Source organism: Myotis daubentonii, chromosome 7 (genome assembly GCF_963259705.1).
Source record: "Myotis daubentonii chromosome 7, mMyoDau2.1, whole genome shotgun sequence".
NCBI classification, from domain to species: Eukaryota; Metazoa; Chordata; class Mammalia; order Chiroptera; family Vespertilionidae; genus Myotis; species Myotis daubentonii.
Window position 1 is genome coordinate 73,621,687 of NC_081846.1, and position 21,976 is coordinate 73,643,662.

Below are 21,976 nucleotides of genomic sequence, written 5' to 3' on the forward strand. Positions count from 1 at the left end.
ATTTATTCTTGATGTCAGAATAAAGGAGGAACCACTGTCCTCCAAAAAAGCACTTTTAATTTTTTTGTCACGAATCTGATTGGATTGAAAAAGAACTATCAATGACCTTTTTGCCTGTTCCTCTTGAGATCCGTGATATCTATTGGTGACTGTGACTTGAGTATCTAAATTTGGAGACAAAGTTAGTATATAATGAAGGATCATTTTTCTCAGTGCAAAGATGTTTTTCATGAGATATTTCAGAAAAGTGAGGAAAAAGATACCTGATGTACATATACATGCATATATGTCTGTGTTTGTATATATATATATGTATAATTCAGAAAAGTAATTAAAGTACATATCAGTGATCAAAAAGTTATATAATCACTCCTAGTTACTAGGAGACAAGAGTATATATATATGGAATTTATGGTTAACACTAGAGGCCTGGTGCATGAAATTCATGCATGGGGTTGGGGTGGGGGGTCGTTCCCTCATCCCAACCTGTATCCTCTCCAATCCGAGACCTCTTGGGGGATGTTTGACTGTTGGGATTGGGCCTAAACCGGCAGTTGGATATCCCTCTCACAATCCGGGACCACTGGCTCCTAACTGCTCACCTGCCTGCCAGCCTGATTGCCCCTAACTGCCTCCCCTGCTGGCCTGGTCACCCCCACCTTCCCCCCCTGACAGTCTGGTAGCCCCACGCAGCCTGCTGTTCAGTCCTTTGGTCGTCCCTCACTAACCCCCCTGCTGGCCTTGTCACCCCAGGATGCCTTCTGGTCGTTAATGTTACTGTGATGGTGTCCCAGACAATTTGCATATTCCTCTATTATTAGTATAGATGGGGGACTGGGACTAACCTAATTTAGGCATAACCTAAATTTAAATCTACCCATGACCTTGTCATAATCAGTTTTCTAAATTCAAGGTTCCAAGCATGCATCTACATGATAATCAAATAGAGATGTCTCTTGCCAATATCTGACCCACTTTCTCTTGTACATGAATGAGAGGAAAGGTATATACAGTATATAATTTTTAATTCTTTAAAATATTTAAATATAAAGTACACTTTAGTGCCCCTGTGACTTTTATTTATGGCAAACACACAACTCAATGAACAACAATCCTCACCTCTGGGGGAGATAAATGACTTAAGTGATGCTTCGGCATCCACTCCATGCCCCACATGTTGAGAAAGTGGAAGACTGGTAAGTGACTTTTAGTGAAAAGAAGTGAAATTTAGTTCTTTAAATGAGCGGTGAAATCTGTAGTTTTCAGCTAGCCTAGGAACTTTTAAATGGCTGCTCATTGTGAGGAACTCATTTCGAGTACATTTGAAAGGCAGAACATCTGAACGTGCGGTGGCCTTTTCCCACCTCGCAGGAACTTTGATTGGGCCCTGACTGCGAGGGAGAATGCAGGGAAGTGAGTCGCCGCCAGTTTCTATAGCACCCTGGGGTCCTTTGGAAGGACTCCTTGTTGCCCCAACCTCAGTCTAGGAGGGGCTGGAACAGTGACTCCTCCACGCAGGGGTCTAAGATAAACGACCTCCGGAGTCCTCGCTCAGCCTCCGGAGTCTTTGATTTTAAACTGACGAAGTGCAAGCCGACTTTAAGCAGGTCATCCGACCAGCTCACATCCTGGCATGCGGTTGACATGCACTAAATAATATGGCACAGAGAGAGAGAGAGAGAGAGAGAAAGGTGGCAATGGACCTTTTTCAAAAGAAAATGTACATATTTTTATTTTTCCTAGAGATTCTATATTCTTCCTCCTCCCGGAAGCTGTTCAGAGTAGTAACACTGATTAGAGGACAAGCATGAGAATGAAATGATATGTGATTGTTATGGCACCCATTCACAAAGCTGCTGTGGAAAAAAAAGAAAGAAAGAAAAAAGTGATGTCTGTCTATATAATTGGTTGGTGAGGGCAGGTTGCATTTGAATTTTCAAAAAATAATCTTTTGGGCCAAATAGTTTTAGTGTAACCTGTAATTATATCATTGGATTTTTAAATGCATGGATTTAAATAACCTCAGAGGCTGATGTTTTCTGTTCCTTAATTCCTTGACTTACCAGCTTTGCAGCTATTTTTTTTCCTTTCACTTTCCCCACAAACCCTCTTGATCTACTACCATCTACATTATATACAAGAATACAATGTAGAAGAAAATCAGATGCTTCTATTATTGATATATTTGTAATTTCTATGACCTCTATAAGTATGTTTCTTTAACAACTTACAGAATTTATGGAATCTTAAAATTACAAGAAACCTTTGCGATAACTTAATTCAATGCTTTCATTGGTAAAAATGGAGAATTTGAAATCTTTCCTTGTCAGTTTTTCTATCTCATGTACCAAAGCCATTGTTTTTCATTTAATCATAAAAGGTATTTTTCATCTTTATTTCTGATTATTTTACCAACAAAATTTCTTATCAAAATAGAAGATTAGGGCAATTTCTATTTCATAAATGTTCTTCATAGAAGTTAAAAATGTTCACCTCGAAAAATACAGTTACTTGACACACACATACAAACACACAACACACACATGTAAACACACACACACACATACAAACACACACACATATGTATTTTTACTGTAGGAATAATTTAAATGGCTGAGTCTAGTCTCATGTTTTTCTTTCCTTTTTGTTATACCTTAGCAAGAGTTGGCTTGAGTTGGGCTGCGCTCTGAGATTCTTTCTGAAAGAGAGCAAAGCTTATGGCTCTGAGTCAGTATAAAACTCATTAGGACATTGGTTTAAAGGAATCATAGACTGATTTATTTATTTTTCTCTCACCAACCTCACTTTGATGACTTTTCCAGGCATTTCACTAATATGAATACTGTGGCTGACACCTGGTGAGTTCCTTATAGGTGCTCTTGCACTATTTGCCTTAATGAATATGTTCATGGGGTGGGATGGAAGAGGCTCCCTCTACAAGGCTCCCTTTATGAGGCTAATGTAAAAAGTACACTACATTGAAGCAAATTTATACAAACCAATAAACCTGCAAAAGAATTAATTTAATTACAAAGTAAGAAATATTTTTTTAGTTTTATTGTAAATTGTTTTTAGAGAGAAGAAATTATAGTCATTTTGCACATTTATTTTTGTTTTCTCAACATAGACAAACTATTTCAAAAAAGTTGGGAGTTTGTAATATAATAGTTTGAATAGCATAGTGTGAACAAAATAATATTTGGATTGTTTAATAAAACAGTGTGGCTTTATGTTTTTTGAGAAAATTTATAGATTTCATCTACTTATAATGGTGAATCTGATTAGGCTTTGTGTTTTTCATTTTCTCATTATAACAAGTACTTACATGTAACACAACTGTTTCTGAATCTACATTTGAAATATGTTATTAATTTTGTATGGTTAATAAGTTAAATACTCTGGTTAGAGGGGATTTTTGGTAAATCTGCTGCTTGCTCCTAAGCATCATTTCTTAGAACTCTAAATCCCATTGGTTAAGTGATGGTGAGAAATAGCAAAGTTGAAGAAAGCTGCCCCTCACAGATAGACAGTTATAAATCTACTCATAATATCAGAATAAGCTTAGCCTGCTGCCCTGAGATTACTAAATTTCACTTAAATAATTTTGACGATTTTGAAGCAATTTTTTTCCTAATCATATTTATTACTGTTGATAAATTTTAAGTGGGAGCGTTTAACCCATTTGAAGACTATTTTGAACAACATAAAAAGCCAAGCTTTATACTGAGTGAAATACAGAAAATGTGTATCCATCCAACAGATATTTTGTTTTTTTATATTTTTTAAAAATTCAGAAGTATCAAAGGCATGCTTTTGTATCTCTGTAATAATCAGTAGGTATGTATCCATAGGAAAGGCCACCCTCCTTTCAGAAGTATAAAGGTTCCTACAGAAGCATGGCATGTGTACAGTGACACTGCCAACAGAAACAAAAATCATTTTATTACTATTTTAGTACAAAATGCAATAGAAAGCTCACGCATTTGCATATGCAGAGTGACTCATTCCCATGTGTATAGGCAGCACATTTGGCAAATGCTAAAAAATCTACCACTGATGATTTGTGATAACCAATGGTTACAACGAAGCTGTTGGAATTAATGCTTTAATTCATGCTTGGGAGTAAAAGCTTATCATGTTGGCCATACACACTTGTTGAGTGTTTCTGTTCAACAAGTCTTTTTTTTAAGATTTTAAAAAATTGATCTTGAGAGAAAAGGGTGGGGGGATGGGAAAGGAAGAGGGATAGAAACATTGATGTGAGAGTGAAACATTGATAGGCTGCCTGCAGCATATCCCTTACAGGCAGCGGTTCTCAACCTGTGGGTCGAGAACAATGAAAATACATCCTGCATATCAGATATTTACATTACTATTCATAACAGTAGCAACATCACAGTTATGAAGTAGCAACAAAAATAATTTTATGGTTGGGGGTCACCACAACATGAGGAGCTGTATTAAAGGGTCGCGGCATTAGGAAGGTTGAGAACCACTGCTACAGGGGAGCAGGGCAGAAGTGGGCGGGTGCCCGGACCTGGTATCTAACCAGCAACCTTCAGTGAGCCATACCAGCGAGGTCTGTTTCTGAACTTTCATTGACATTTAAAAAGCTATTCCAACATAACAATATAGAGTTTCTTCTACTATTACACGCTTTAGCAGTGAAAAGTCCTCTCAGGATGGGTGATCAATACACATCCATTCACATCAATCAACTTGAGGGGAGAGAAACCAAACAAAAATATTTTAGACAATGAATAGAAGAAACTTGCACAAATAAATACAAATGAATTTTTTAGAGGATTTATATTGCTACTCAAAAACACACTAAAACTTTAAAGAGAAGGCATAATCATCTGTATTTCATGAATGCTTTGGTTTTCCTCCTCGGAAATGATAACACCTGGAGAAAGAATCTTCTCTCACTCCACAAAAGACATTTGTTTAACGCATGTGCATTAAAACTAAATATCTGTCAGACCCTTACTGAAAACTGAGAAGAAAATTGTAAGCATCCTCATGAGCTTATACTTTAACTAAAATGAGAATGCAGTGAGGTTGATCCCAGTGAAAAATAATGCAGAACAAACATGCATCAAACTGCCAATCAGCGGCTTTCCCTGAGGAGTAAATTTTAAGGGGCTGCTGAAACGCCTTACAGCTAACATTAGCTCTTGGAAGAAATAAGACTGTGCCATGTCTGTGAGTCCTGCCTGCCTAGCAGAGGTACTACAGGATAGTTGCTGAACCAAAATGAACTGAAACCACCAGAGTGAAAGAGAAGTGCCATATTGTTTTTGCCATAACCCATATGACATTTTTAGAAAAGCTTTATACATATTTAGTCAGCCTTCACGGGATTTTGTAGAATCCAATATTATTTTTATTAAGTCAGAGCCAGAGGTAAGAATATTGAACCAGTTTCAAGTACATTTGGGGAGGGGGAGTGCATACGATACAGGCTCAGAGAAAGCCAAGCTTAATCTTTGGTCATTAAAAAATTGATTTCTCTAGCACTGTTGGCCTCACTTATTCTATAAATCTGCGGAAACTAGTTTGCATGTAATTTTTTGCTCAGGTCTCCAACAGGGTGGCAGGTCTTGCTTTATAGAGCCACCAGCAATGCAAAGAACCATTTTAAATAGCCTGTAGTGTTGCTAGAATTCTCTGTTCTTGGATAAACTCTGAATACATTTGGTTCATACTCATTAATTAAACCATGTAACTGGTCTGGAGTCATTCTCAGTAAGAGAAACAATAGAGATTAATTTACATCAGAATGGAGCCCTCTGGGCTCAAGAATCAAAACACCTTAGTTCATTTTGCTACTCTAGGAAAACACTTGAAGGTGTAGATTTAGTTGAGATTACTGGCAAGAAAGACACTTTTGTTTTCTTTTCCTTTTTCATTCTTAAACAGAGAAGCAGAAGAGGATAGTCAATAGTTATAATTACAATTTTCTTTTTATCAACTCACCAAATGCCTTCTTATGCCATCATTGCCTTTAAAAGATTATAACCTTTGCAAATGCATGAAACATTTTCTTTCTTTTTTTCCTAACAAAGTATTTATCATTAATGAAAGGACAGAGCAGGACTGATGGAAGCCGCAGGGTGTATAAGTTACTCAGCCTGCCCTTATCTCGGCCAATGGGAAAGCGGGGGAAACTAGCCCAAGGCCAAAAGTATGCTGGCCACCCACCCTGTCTTTGTGTAACCAGACCTTAGCTGCACCCTGCCCCAACCCCCGGCCCCAAGCCCTATAAATTCTTTGTTCTCTTGGAATTCGGGGCTCTCTCTTGCACCCAGTAATGGAGGCAAGGGGGGGGAACCAAGCCAGCTTGTATAGGAGACCCTCTGCTTTTGCATCGGACTGGCTGGTTCCCTGGTGTGGTTTCCTTGGGGATCTTGAAATCTGGGCATAACATTTTGGGGGCTCGCCGGGATCCCCAGCACCATTGAGGGACCCCCCCAGTCCGGAGCCGCCTGACTGACCGCGGTAGGTGTTTGTATGTCATTGTATGTTTTATATCTGTCCGGTGTGAGCTCACGTCTGAAATCTGTAATCGTAATAGCCCACATGGCCTAAGGTGGACGCACTGGGGGGGCCACGGGCGGGAGGAGCCGAGGGACGCCTCGATCCTCCGTCTGAAGGGGTATAGCTTTGCTTCCGCGGAGTCGGAAGGTCTGTAGACAGGCAGGAGGAGTCGGGGGGCGCCCCGATCCTCCATCTGAAGAGGGGAAATTTTGCTTCCGTGGAGTCGGAAGGTCTGTAGGAACCCCTCAATCTGAGAAAAGGAGGGTCGCTCCTGCTGGTTGGCGCACAGCCAACGTCTGGCTTTGGGTTTGTTTTGTTTTTTGTCTTTGTTTTTTGCTTCCATGGAGTTGGAAGGCTGTATTTCTTTGGGCCCTATAGTTGTTTGTGTTTCCGTTTTATTTTGTGGACTTGCTGGATTAATAATTTCAAGGAGATTGGGGGAGGCTTTAGAGCTCCCTCAGGAATGGGGAAGTTGTTAGGAGTTGAATGGATTGTTTAAACTCTGAATGAATGTCTGATGAAAGTGTATGAATGTGGAGGGAGGGGGGACTGCTCTCACCCCTCCTTTGTGTGGCGGTCGGGCGGCCGCCTGAGTGAGGGTCTGTGGAAACAGGTCACCCCCTCCCCAAGTATTCTAAAATTAAAATCCTTCTTGTAATTGAAAAGCATTTACAAATTTATAAATGCATCCGGGATTTCTGTGCACATGCAAAGGGAAAAGGCCAGTTTAAAAATGAGTGCGCATAGTTTTGAGCTGGACTTGACTAGCGAGCTGTGTACAGAATAAAAACCCGAGACTGTTTTGGTCTTAAAAACGGTGAAGATGAACTTGAGAAAGAAATGCAGACAGGTTTCCCAAGGCGATTTAAAGTAGCTCTTTTGAAATTTCCCGCCCTGAGGCAAGTACCACCAGGAAGTTGCTGCTTACTAAGGGAGGATAGAATTTCAGAGGTGGAGTTTTAAGGCGGAGTTTTACTGCGGAAATGCGGATGGGGCAAAAAGTGTGCTAGCCTCTCGGATTTATTTAATACTTAATAAATTAGCAATCACGGTCTTAATATAATTTCAGTGGTATGATAGCAGTAGAACCACAGTTATACATAATATCATAAACAAATTAAGAGTAATTGATTCCATGGTCAAGACTAAATCCTATTATGTTGAGAACTGTTTTTAAGTGTTGAAAATGTTTTCCTAAGTTTTACCTAGGTTACCCAAGAAAGATTTTTCTTTTTTCTGTGTCTCTTAAAATGTATTGCTAATCACCTAAGAATTAAGGCTAAGAGTTCTAGCTACCTGGAAAGCATGGCCTTGGTGTGATAGGAGGAAAAAAGAAATGTTAAATGGATGGTAGACCAGTGAGCTGGGACTGGTCACTAATGGTGGATTGTGAGAAGGGCTGGTTGTGGCCTAACTTCTCCTTCCTTGGTACCCCTGAAACGTCAGAGGGTACTTCTGGCCTTGGTTTTCCAATGTGTTTAATCTGTCAATTTTGTTGTTTCGCCAAAATCCTCTTGAGTGACATTGAATGATTCTTTCCTTCCTCTTTAACTTTTGGGGGACTGTGTGAATGGATTAATAGCTTCTAGATGGTATTCACCATCTCTGAGACTTCCAGAGAGAAGTCAAAACTCAGACTGGCTACACAACTGAAACTGATTTGTTGGTATTTTGTGATATAAATGTGGACCGTTTCTATCTGGATGAGACATAGGTCAAAAGTCCTGTCCTAGGATGTGAGAAAGGGAGGCCTCCACATCTGTTCCTGTCTGCTCAAGATCCCAAGACTGTAAAGGTAGACGGCGTCGCGGCCTGGATCCATCACACTCACGTCCGGTCAGCGGATCCATCCATGACCCAGAAAGACTTCATCACCAAATGGAGCATCGATCGAGATCAACGCAACCCGCTCAAGCTCAAGCTACGGCGTGCTCGACCTGCCTGATGCCGGTAACATGACTCGCGATCGCTCCTGTCACCAGGAGCCCCCACAATACTGTGTAATACACCTAGATAATGCCTGCACCTTCATGGACAGGGCTCCAAAATGACAAGGACAATTCATAGGAAGATCAGAAATAGACTTTAGTATCACATGTCTAGTATCATGTTTTATTGTACTGATATGTTATATTGACCTTTAATTCTCTTGCAGGCTTGAGTGTGTGTTGGCTGTCCTGGAAGGGAGCTGTGGGCGGTGACCCCCAAAAGTAAAAGATGCTCATCAGGTTTTGGGTCTCTGTTAAAAGACAGTTGACAGTTGGCAGCCTGTGTACTGCTTACAGGCCTGAGTCATCATGCCCATGTCAGGGGTAGTAAAGCTGGGAAAGGCCTGTTTAGAATAAACGGTCTAGAGCATGATTATACATAGAAAGAAAGTTTAATGCCAATAGTTGCTGTTTTGTTTTAAATCCATGAAAAAAATTAGCAAGGGAAGTCAGAAAATCTTAGAGTAGATCAATATGGTTTTCTCCTTATGTAATTCCTCCAAAATTTGGCAATGCTCAGGATTTATTTTTTGTTTAATAGCCATGGAGGAATTTTAAAAAGAAAAATCCTATTTCAATAGAAGTTGTTAAAGCTAAAATGATTTCTTTCCCTTCCACCGGACCATTTGTTAAGCAATTGATAGTTCTGTATGCCCAGTACGGGCCTCTAGCAACGGTGGAATAGAAATGCAGTCCGTCTCATGATTGAGCCGGAAGTTCCAAGACAAGGGGGGAATGAAAGGACAGAGCAGGACTGATGGAAGCCGCAGGGTGTATAAGTTACTCAGCCTGCCCTTATCTCGGCCAATGGGAAAGCGGGGGAAACTAGCCCAAGGCCAAAAGTATGCTGGCCACCCACCCTGTCTTTGTGTAACCAGACCCTAGCTGCACCCTGCCCCAACCCCCGACCCCAAGCCCTATAAATTCTTTGTTCTCTTGGAATTCGGGGCTCTCTCTTGCACCCAGTAATGGAGGCAAGGGGGGGACCAAGCGAGCTTGTATAGGAGACCCTCTGCTTTTGCATCGGACTGGCTGGTTCCCTGGTGTGGTTTCCTTGGGGATCTTGAAATCTGGGCATAACAATTAACTTTGGCCTTCAAATACTACACAAATTAGTAAAATGGTGAAGATAGCCATAAATAAGATTTTAATAGTCATTGAAATAAAATTATTTTATTTAAGGTAAGAATGACTTTCTAAATTAAAAGTGAAGGGATTATGCATAAGAATAAAATTCTGTTGTTACTGTATTAAAAATAAAATGTTGGTTTCCGATTGTTCATAATTCATTAAGCAATTCATTTTAATCTTCCCTGAGTCCTAGTTTTTGAACACTTGCTGAGAATAGGTGAGATAGATAATGTAAAGCATAGCACCTGGCACCACATAAGTGGCCCTAAAACATGATTTCTTTTCCATGTATTTCTCTTTAGTTTCTTCTGGTGGGGAACTCGAGAAGTTAAAAATGCTCCGCTTTGGTTATATAGTCATTAGGCTTGGCCATTAATGCAAGTAAAAAGCTATTGTTCCCAGAACTGAAGTGTATGACGTGATCTACCCAGATTCCAGGAGATGAGCAAATAATTCCTCCTTTGTGCCCAGGAGGGACTGAAAGCAATCAAGGTGGCATGTGAGCCATTGTGCTCCAGGGGAAGACTGTCCGCTGCCCAGGGTGCAGATAAAGAATCACTGCTCAGCAGATGAAGGGCTGCTAGGAACATCGCAGGCCTGCAGCTTTTACCTGATAAACCTTTCCCCTGAATTCCAAACCCTTTCCTGACACTTTCCTTTTCCTAATAAAAAACGTTGGCTTGAGATGAGAAGTAAGACAGTATTTAGGGTACATTACTCGCTGTCTTCGCAGATCACCCATGGAGGTTCAATCCTCGTCTCTACATACTGGTTCTGGTAGTGACAGACTGCAGGAACGCTGACTTTTCCGGTTTCACTTCTACCTAATTTGAACACTTATTCATTCATCTAGTTAGCTAATTATTGATGTCACCTATGTGTCAAATGCTCTGTAAGGTACTTGGGATTCAACAGCGAGCAAAATGGAAATCTCATCACATTTGCTAGCAAAATTGACATCCACATCCTGAGAAGGAACACAAGATGTCGACACGTAACGTAACGGGCTCTGACACCCTTTGTATTTGCAATATCTGTTGATGCCAACACAAAATGGCAACATTATTGCTGAGATGAGTGTTAATTATTGTTGAGATGAGTATTAATGAAAACCATTTGTCTGATGTAATTTAAATAAAATATTTAATTACCCGAATCAGCTTTTTACTTTATTCTTGACGATTTGAAAAATGTGATCATTTGGGAACAATACATTGTGAAGTGTATTGTTGCTATTGAATAGGTCTGTAGATTAATTATTCTACGTATGGGTATTCGTGGGAGGGAGGTATGAAAGACGTAGTAGAAAGTTGAATGTTATTGATGAAAGAGGCCTGGGATAACACTTATCCAGATGTAGACAGAGACCTCACATGTTTGAGGTGAGTCTCCCTGTGATCAAGCTAGTAAGCATGTGCAAACAAAACTACTGGCTACACTGCTCATTCTGTTTTATATTAGTTAGTTGTTAGTTCAGAAAAAAACAATCATTATTGTCTGTAATAGCATCCAGCTTTGTAGATTCTCCATAGATAAATTCATTTTCCATTGCAGCCAAATTAAATGTGAACCAGAATATATTTTGTAGGCTTCCTAATCAGATTTACTTTGTGTATTAAGAAATACTTTTAAAGTAATTTTTAAATTCTTGTTTTTGAAAATGTCAGGTTTTGAAGCAAGCTTGTTCTCAGAAACAGAAATGAAATGCTAAGATTTCCTGTTAAAGTGAAATGTTTTCACTGGTCTATTCGCAGATCTACCACTGTTACCATAGTAACTCATCCTTAGATGAGTAATAAAGCAGGGGGACTAGTTAGTGTATTGATAAATCTGACTCAATGATATTAGATAAGTCTTCACTCATACCTAGGAGGAGATAGTAGAAAAATAGGTTTTTATCAAGGGCTGTAAACATATTGATCAGTTGTCTAGAACAGGGAAGAGTAAAAATTGAATAAAGTGTGTTTTGCCTTGTGTCTGAATTTTCATTAGATTACTTCTCTGGTGTTAGAAAAAGTTATGATTTTGATTTAAATAAGGAGAAATATTTCTATAGAGTATCTTCTGCAGAAATGTTCAGGTAAAACCTAGGAAACTTCCACTTATTGATACAATTTTACAAGTGTTGATCATATGTCAGGAATAATAACTCAGGATTTTATGAATCTACACCAACATTTGACTCTTTCAATAAGACTAGAAGTTTCAAAGACATGAACCTATTGAAGGTCATATACTTATTAATCTGTTGAAAAACTAGATGGGTAGTGAAAGGTTAATGTGGTGGTGGGCGGGCAGGCTAAATAGCCATCTCAGACTGGTGATTAAAGAAAAATTGAATTTATTTAAGAAAAAGGGGCTAGTGCCGGGAATTTTTAGAAGGAAGGGCTACACAGACAGAAGGGGGCCTTGGAGACAGGTTCAGGGACTTAGCCCTGGACAAGCTGCAGCTGCCTATTGCTCCCCTGATTGCAAGTCTCTAGGGCTCCCTTAGAACAGTGGTTCTCAACCTGTGGGTCGCGAACCCTTTGGCGGTCGAACGACCCTTTCACAGGGGTCGCCTAAGACCATCCTGCATATCAGATATTTACATTACAATTCATAACAGTAGCAACATTACAGTTATGAAGTAGCAACAAAAATAATTTTACGGTTGGAACTGTATTTAAAGGGCCAGAAGGTTGAGAACCACTGCCTTAGAGGTTGGAGGCTATGTGCCTGTGTGAGAATGGCACAGGCATGCTCCTTGGAGGGAAAGCACACACTAGGTCCTTTGTGCTGAGTGTATTTCTCTCTCTCTTGCTGGTGGAACTCTTAGGGGAGGTCTCTGGGGAGAGTCTCAATAGAATATTCATTAGCTTCCAGGTGTGCTCTTTCAGGGTCATGGGTCCACCGATTGGTCCATGCTGAGGCAGCGGGTCTTTAGTCAGTGCAGCTGGTCCTGAGGCAGCCACGGGGTCACTTGTCTGGCTTTGCTGCTTTTCTGGGCCTGGAACTGAAGTACAGCTGAGGCCTAGATGTTATCTTCAGGGAGCAAAAGGTCAGGGGTGCGCTAGGGGAGGATGGGTTACCCTGGGGGCGAGGTTCTTGTTTTCTTAGTTTTGCCCCTGGCTAGGCATCTAGGACTTTCTGCCCTGGTGAGTTTCTGTACCTGGCCCATAGTCCTTGCTCTGGGGATCTAACAGGTAGTTGTCCATCATTTAAAAAAAATGTATACTAACTAACTAATTAGATAACTAAAATCTATTTTTTCTGAGATTTCCCTTCCAAACTTAAAGGCACTCATGTCTGTGCCTACATATCTGTGCCAGCATTTACTACAATCCTTTCTGCTCATAGCACTTCTTTATTCCTAGACCCAGGAACAGGAAATGAAACATTTAACTATGTTCCCTGTTTTACTACAAACCTTACTTCTACTATCGGGAATTTTGTGTCCATAACTGGACTTTATTTTCTACCTCATATTGGACATAGCATATAACTTCCATTTTCAAACAGGATATTTTTTACTTTTATCAATTTAATTATATGATTATCGTCTTTCAGCATTAGCTCTTCGTATATACATTTAGGATGACCTGTACTGTAATTATTTGTGTAAGACTCACCTATCTAGTAGAGTTGAGACTCCAAATAGCTATGAACTCTATTCTCAAGCCCCTCATCATAATAATTATAATAATAATAACACTAGAACTTCATAGATCTCAATATGATATTTGATGGGCAGTGTGGAGGTGGGGAATAAGTTCTAGGATACTGCCATGGATAGCATAGTTCTTCATGAAGGTTAATGAATGTCAACTGATGAAGGACTAACCATAGGTCTTACCATTTTATATAAAACTATGTATTTCTAGCAAAGCAATAAATTTAAAATTCATTTTGATTATTATACTTACTTTCTAAAACATAATTTAGAATATGTGATTATTTCTTAAGTATAGTACACATTTTACGTCACTATATGTAAAGATAGGGAGATAGAGACTACATCAGTGAATTCTAATTACATCAGTGAATTCTAATTCATCTTTGAATTTCATCTAGCAAATTAAAAAAAATTTAGAGAACTAGACTCTGACAATTCTATCTCTCTGTGTTTAATTTTGCTACTTTGAACTTCATGTAAAACTCACTGCAGTATTATTATTAGTTAATCCTCACCTGAGGATATTTTTCCATTGATTTTTAGAGAGAGTGGAAGGGAGAGGGAGAGACAGAGAGAGAGAAACATCCATGTTAGAGAAACACATCAATTGGTTGCCTGCCACACATGGTCAGAAATCGAACCTGCAACTGAGGTATGTGAGAATTGTCCTCTTGGCTAATCCGTTCAGTCTGTGGGCTGACACTCTATCCACCAAACCAAACTGGCTAGGGCTTATTATTTTATTTTTTTTATATTCTTGGAGCTTGGTGAAAATTTTATGAAAAAAATGCAAACTAAAATCTGAATACCACAAATTCTAACCTTCTGTTAAGAAAAATAAATTTCTAAATATTTTGTAAACTGTATTTTAAAAAAGTTTTACATTACGTATGATAGCTTTGGAAAAGGTCAATGACCATTTTCATATTAACTATATATCTTTCAAGATATAAATCAATTGACTTTACCTAAATGTCACTTCCTTTAACAATAGCCTTACAAGTTCATCAGATGTTAAGGATAATAACTGAATGCCAGGGTTGGTTCCATCATTCTTTTCTATTTCAAAACCTCTTCAAAGGGCACTAACAAAGAAGAAGCCTTACATTTATGACCAGGTAAATTGGCTGAAACACAGATCTCTGAGTGTCTTCCTCTGGTAGGCTTATGGGCAAATCATACATGAGCAACCTAGGCCAAAAGTTAAATATATGGCCATAGGGTATGCTAATTGGATTTAGAACATAACTCAGTCATTTGCAGTATAATCTTTAAAAGGAAAATTATATCTTTACAGACAGGGTTACATGAGAAGTAAATGATGTACTAATGTATGAGGAATTCTTAGAATGGTTACTGGTATTCAATGTGTTTAATAACTAATAATAACTTGTACTTGGGCAACAGACTTTTACCTCTCTATATATGTTTCTTTTCCTATAAAGTAAAGTACCACTGTTACCTATTTACAAGTTTTTAAGGAAAATTAAGTAAAACAATACATATACTGTAGATTGCTTAGCAAATTGTCTGGCACATATAATCAGTCTATGTTAGGTCTATTTTATTACCAGCAGTCCATAAATTCTTCTCTACCACACTGGTGCCTGTCCTAATATCGTGAGCTTCTTCTTCTCCTTCTTCTTCTTCTTCTTCTTCTTCTTCTTCTTCTTCTTCTTCTTCTTCTTCTTCTTCTTCTTCTTCTTCTTCTTCTTCTTCTTCAAGGTTCTGTATTTTTTTCATTTAATTGAAAAAGTTGTTCCATTCAACCCAAGTTCAGCTTTATAAAAACGAAGGGGGAGGGAACCTATTGTGTGATTGATTTGCCGATGTCTCCAGATCCCTCTGGGGAAAGTCCTATGCATGGGCAATAGCATTTTCTCACAAAAACACACCTGTCCCTGATTCCCCAGCCTCCTTTTTTACGAACAATTCTATGTCAACTGTTGCTACTTTTTGGCTCATGTTCAAGATAAACAAAAATTTCATTGATTCAGAAACCTCTTTCTCATATTTTTAAAGACGTGTCCAGATCTCAATGCGTCAGTCTATTATTTTTAAAATAGGTGTCTGTACCATATACCTCCGAATCTATTTACTTTTAAATTTTCAATTCCTTTTTATTCATGGCCTATGTATGCCATCATTGACAGACAGAATACCAATGTGTTCCTCATAACACTTAGAGTTGGTGGCTCTATTTCTCTTCCTTTTATCTGCAAGAGAAGCCACCTCTTTACTGTTCCTTGAACTACGATGTCCTAGGCTTAGTTTCTCCTATGGGAACTCATTTGTTCTTTATGTGTCCCTACTGTCTGGGTATTTTCCTCTCTAAGTTTTTTAACCTTTTAGCAGTTTAAATAATCTTGAGTTGATCTCTTGATTTTATAACCCAGGCAAATTTTATGCCCAACATAAAACCTCATATTCTTAGACTGAATTCTTTACTACCTTGTTTCTGTTCCTAAACCCAAGAAGAATATTTCAGTTCAACCTAGAGTCGACCCACCCTCGTACCCCAATGCCAACTGAAACAAAACTCTGCCTCTTGGGCTTCCAGAAAAAGTCCAATTTAGCTTTATGTAATGACATTTACTTGGCAGGCACATCGCATTGCAACGCCTTTGCCTGTCCATCACCTCGCATCCTACACCATGCGTTAGTGCCCCAAGCCACTCTTTCTGCCAGTGTCAGAAGACATCCCTCCCCAATGAATCTCATCAACTATACACAACCCCCCAGAAAGTTCAATCCCTTATAGTCCTTCCCTCATCTCTCCCTCCTATAATCTAGGAAGGTCAAATAATTCTCTACCCAGGCAAAGAGAAAATTATGCTCTCCTCAGTTAAAGCTTCTGTTAACCAGAAAGCAAGTTAACCAATTAAGTTGCATGGGTATTCAAATGATTATTGGTCCTGTGCTGTTTAAACATAAGCATGTTCCTCTTTAGTTACACATTTAGAGCACAGCCGACAACTGAAACTTTCCAATCAGCATTCTTATTTTTACAGGTGTTTCTTAAAGAATACCAAAGAGATCTGATATACACCAAGACTATGCTTTTTTTCATCATCTATCTGTTATCACTAGCTCTCAAATTTCATGGTTGCTTGTAGCCTCTCTTCCCTTGTTTCATTCTACCTGTTCACCAAACATTTTATTTAAGCATCCATCTTGGGCTGTTCTTTTGCCACCCCCAGTTTTTTAAATAACATAACCAATGAAAAGCCTTCCTTCCTTGATTTGTTTCTCAGTTATACTGTCACCTCCGTGGTCTGTTTCAAGTAGCAGGGCTAGGTCACTCTAATGGTTGAAATTCTCCCAGAACCTCTATGCCTCAGAATGAGGCTCAACTTTTCCCAGATGATGGATGAAAAAAAAATATTTTTCTCCTTTTTTCCCCCCCAGTGTAGGTCAGACCTACTTTCTTGTTCAAGATGGCCAAATTAATCATAATTTAAATAAACTCTCATCTTTACTATAGGTGTGGCATGGCCTTCACGCTGGGAACCACGGTATGTTTTGGAAGTCTAGGTCCTTCATTTTTAAGTGGCACCAGGGCAGAGACACTTGCACTACAGACCAGGTAACAATACAACCAGAGACTTCATTTACTCTTCATATTCTTTTCTTCGACAGGAGATAGAGAGACCAGGCCTGCATTTCCCTAAAACCATGATTCCAGCTTCAGAATGCCTTGCAACAAATGTTTAAACAAGAAAGCAAGGGTATCTGTCTTGTGGAAAAAAAAAATAGCGTTTGGGCAGATAAAAGAATAAATCTTGATCTAGAAGAAAAAAATGCTTTAACTTACATTAGTATAATTCCACTGAAATCAATCCACATTATATTTCTATGTACAATTCCATACTACAATTATATCCTATTTTAAATTTCTTCATTGCACTTAGTTCTTAGCCAAGTAAACAGTATATAATTGCTTTCATTTTCACAATTAAAGGTCCTGTTAAAATGATAGCCCCAAAACAAACAAACAAAATTTGAGACTTTTCATGCCAATTGGTTAGGATCCCATGTATATAGTTAGTTATATATATATTGTATATATAATTATGTATATATTTGTATATTATATTTACATGTATATATTTATGTATATACATATATACACATTTATATATTTACTATTACATAACTACATTTAATTTAAGAACATATTATAAAGCCATTAATTATGCTTCAACTATCCTATCATTCAGATCTTTTTTTTTATTTTATTAAATCTTTATTGTTCAGATTATTACATTTGTTCCTCTTTTTTCCCCCCATAACTCCTCTCCTTCCAGTTCCCACCCCACCCTCCGCCCTCACTCCCCACCCACTGTCCTCATCCATAGGTGCACGATTTTTGTCCAGTCTCTTCCCGCATCTCCCACACCCCTTTCCCCCCCAAGAATAGTCAGTCCATTCCCTTTCTATGTCCCTGATTCTATTATAATCAACAGTTCATTCTGTTCATCAGATTACTTATTCACTTGATTCTTAGATTCACTTGATAGATGTGTATTTGTTGTTCATAATTTGTATCTTTACCTTTTTCTTCTTCTTCCTCTTCTTACAGGATATCTTTCAGCATTTCACATGATACTGGTTTGGTGGTGATGAACTCCTTTAGCTTTTCCTTATCTGTGAAGCTCTTTATCTGACCTTCAATTCTGAATGATAGCTTTGCTGGATAAAGTAATCTTGGTTGTAGGTTCTTGGTATTCATCACTTTGAATATTGCTTGCCACTCCCTTCTGGCCTGCAAAGTTTCTGTTGAGAAATCACCTGACAGTCATATGGGTATTCCCTTGTAGGTAACTGAGTTTCTTTTTCTTGCTTCTTTTAAGATTCTCTCTTTGTCTTTTGGTCTTGGCATTTTAATTATGATGTGTCTTGGTGTGGTCCTCTTTGGATTTCTTTTGTTTGGGGTTCTCTGCACTTCTTGGACCTGTAAGTCTATTTCTTTCACCAGGTGGGGGAAGTTTTCTGTCATTATTTCTTCAAATAGGTTTTCAATGTCTTGCTCTCTCTCATCTTCTGGCACCCCTATAATTCTGATGTTGGTACGCTTGAAGCTGTCCCAGAGGATCCTTACACTATCTTTGTATTTTCGGATTCTTTTTTCATTTTGCTTTTCCGGTTGGGTGTTTTTTGCTTCTTCACATTTCAAATCTTTGACTTGATTCTTGCGTTCCTCTGGTCTGCTGTTGGGAGTCTGTATAGTATTCTTTATTTCAGTCCGTGTATGCTTAATTTCTAGTTGGTTCTTTATCATAACATCGAGGGTCTCATTAGATTTCTTATAGATCTCATTAAGTTTATCTGCGGCTTCTAGACAGTTCTTGAGAGACCTTAAAAGTGTGGTTCTGAACTCTATATCTTCCTTTGACAATTTTGTCCTGTTTCTTTGTCTCCGCATTTTTTTTATGCTTTCTTGGTGCACCCCCTAGTGGTCTTTGTACACAGTCTTGTTGTAGTTAAGCCTTGATTGTTGTAGCTAATATTGGGGGGATTTGACCTCCAGGCCAACTGGCTGTGAGAGTCAGCTGTGTCTGCAGTGGGAAAACTTCTGTCCTCTGGGGAGGTGCTAATCTAGTCTTTGCCTGAGGCTATCTGGAAAATGGCTCTGTGCAGGGCTTGGGCGGAGCGGGTTGCAGGGGATCAACAGGGCGAGTGGAGGGAGCAGTTATGGCTGCTCTCAGTCCCGTCCCCAGAGGCTCTGCCTCTCAGAGTCCCAGCAACCGCTGCAAACCTCGGAGAGAAAGCTGCCCTCACGTTCTGACCGATGCCAGACAGTCCCGCCTCTCCCACCTGAGTCTGGGTCCCCAGAGACTCGCCCAGAACTGGAGCTCAGGGCCTGAGCCTCCCTCCTGATTGAAAACGACAACCTCGCCCTCAGCTACCAGCCCGCTTTGCGCGCACCTCCGCACCTTTGTATTTTCCGCACTGCGCCTCTTCTGAGTCTCGGTATGCTGTTCTCCTTCCTTCTAGTTGAAGAATTTCCCCTCAGCCAGCTTTCCTGTGGTTCTGGATGATGTCCATTCCGTCTTTCAGTTGTATTTTTGAAGTGGTTGTGCGAGGCAGCATTCTCCCGTGTTTACCTATGCCGCCATCTTCGTTCTCCCTCCATTCAGATCTTATCACTAACAAAAAATATATCTTGGGTTAATTTTATTCCCTGTATTAAAAAAGATCTCCATAAAGGAAAATCAGCTCTATTTCACATTCATTATTAGTCATTTCCATTACCATGGACATTCACTGATGCTGCTTCTGAGAGTACCTTCTTTTGTATATGCAGTGAACTGTGAAATTGGCATTTCTGTCTTTGATTCTCCTCCGGCAACAATCAACCAGAAAGCCTAATGTTTTCTGGATGTTTTAATCACAGATCCAGGGAGGAGGCACTTATCCAGGGAGAAGCCAGTAGTTGATAAACCCTGAAACCAGCTCATAGTCTCACCCCAAACATATGTTTCCTTGCTAATGTCTTGAAACCTTAACTGCATATTAAAATAAAAAAGGATTATATATGATGTATGTATATTAGTACATATACTTATACTAGAGGCCCGGTGCATGAAAATTCGTGCACTTGCGGGGGGTCCCTCAGCCTGGCCTCTGCCTTCTCACGGTCTGGGACCCCTTGGGGGATGTCTGTTTGCTGGCTTAGGCCCACTCCATGTCTGCCTGCTGGCTTAGGCCCACTCCCTGTAGGCCTAAGCTGGCAGTCAGACATCCCTCTTGCAGTCCGGGAGCCCTCAATGCTCCTTACTGCTCAGCTCACTGCTCCTTAGTGCTGCCTTGGAGGCTGGAGAGGCTCCTGCCACCACCGCTGCACTAGCCCAGCTTCTGGCTGAGTGGTGCACCCCCTATGGGAGCGCATTGCCCACCAGGGGGCAGCTCCTGCATTGAGCATCTGCACCCTGGTGGTCAGTGCACATCATAGCGACCAACTGTTCCACTGATTGTTCGATTTGCATATTACCCTTTTATTATATAGGATATGTGTGTGAGTGTGTGTGTGTGTGTGTGTATGTTGATGCCAATGCTCAAGCCCCAGCTTAGAGATTTTTAGTTTCCTTTTCTCAGGCATTGGAAATTGTAAGCTCTTTTTACTTAAGACTGATTAGATCAATCTAACAGATTGAGAACCCTTTATTCCCAGAGCCTAAACCTGGGAGTCCTGCCCTTAACCATCAGTCCTATGTGCACTGTTGCAGAGGAATTTGCTCTCATGCCCCTCCAGACTCTAATAGGGCTCATTAGTTTACCTCCTGAAGCAGAAAAGTTACAGCTGTCAGAAGCTTGACAGACCATTGAAAACATGAAATCAGCTATGTAAATTAGGAATTACAAAATTACAAAGGTTTTTTTCCTCTGACAGTATAGAATTTACAAACTTTTTATAAGGGTTGAAAATTCAAATAAAGGAACAGTCTGAGTGATAATGATTCCCTTTTCCAACCACTTAGCCAAAGTCTGCTCGTGCACCTTCATATACCCTCCCCACCAGTCACTCCCACTATAGTCAAGAATAGCCTAAGAAGATTCTGATTGGATATTGGACTTCACTCTAAGCAGGCACAGTTATTCAAGCTGTTCCGTTTGTTTATTTTGTCTTCCCATTTCTTCTTCTCTCCTTCCTGGTTCTCTCTACCTTTCTCCCAGCATACACTGCTGATTTATGTTAACCTCTCATGGAAGCTTTCTTGGCAAACCTGGTGATGGAGAATGGCTTTGCATAAAATATGCATTCTATGTCTACACCAGGTGTGGGCAATGTCCTGCCATATGAGGCCCGAGAAATCATTTGGTCTGGCCCTGCCAAAGCAATAGGGGTGAGTTAATTAAATGTTGGACCAAATACAGCAGGCTAATTTTTAAGTTGATAATTTTGTATGGCCCACTAATGAGGTAATAAATATCCAAATGGCCCGTGGCAGGGAAAGGTTCCCCACCCCTGTCTTAGGCTATGAACCTGAGGGCCCTCAAGCTCACTGTTTGTCATCGACTTACAGAGGAGAAATTAATAGAATTGGATATAAATAACCTAGGTAAGCCACTTCTAATTTATGCAAATATTTAAATGTGAAATTTAACCATAAACATTTTGGTATTATCAGAAATATATATATATTTTTAAGTATGGAACGCTTCACGAATTTGCATGTCATCCTTGCGCAGGGGCCATGCGAATCTTCTCTGTATCATTCCAATTTTAGTATATGTGCTGCCGAAGCGAGCACATATCAGAAATATTTTTATCATACCATATTCCTTTTTTTAAACTTGTATTCTGTGACCTTTAGTCTGTCCCTTCTTCAAATTTATCTAAGAGGCATTTGCTAACACAACCAAACCATGTCTACTGAATTTTTTTCGATAAGTGATTTAAATGGATACATCTAGTAGTTACAACCCAAAATAATAATAGCTGTAATAATAATAATAAAAGATGTATCAGTAGAATGACTGTCAGATACCTGGTCCCCTCTCTGTGACTATTTTATAACTACTTCGTTCATAATAGCATGAAATGCAATGAATAGATAAATCTAGACATATCATCAATATATTTTATAATTCTTTATGACAGATGCCATGTTTTGGTGATAATAATTTATCATTTCAAGTAAGCTTTGTAAATGTATTC

The 21,976-nt window shown here is 39.4% G+C and overlaps 1 non-coding gene across 1 annotated transcript; it reads right to left on the reverse strand.

Annotated features, from left to right (window-relative positions):
- Nucleotides 1-21,462: 21,462 nt before the first annotated feature.
- On the reverse strand, nt 21,463-21,569 carry LOC132238909 (U6 spliceosomal RNA). Its single transcript, XR_009453885.1, has one exon. It is a non-coding gene; the product is annotated as a U6 spliceosomal RNA (small nuclear RNA).
- Nucleotides 21,570-21,976: the final 407 nt, after the last annotated feature.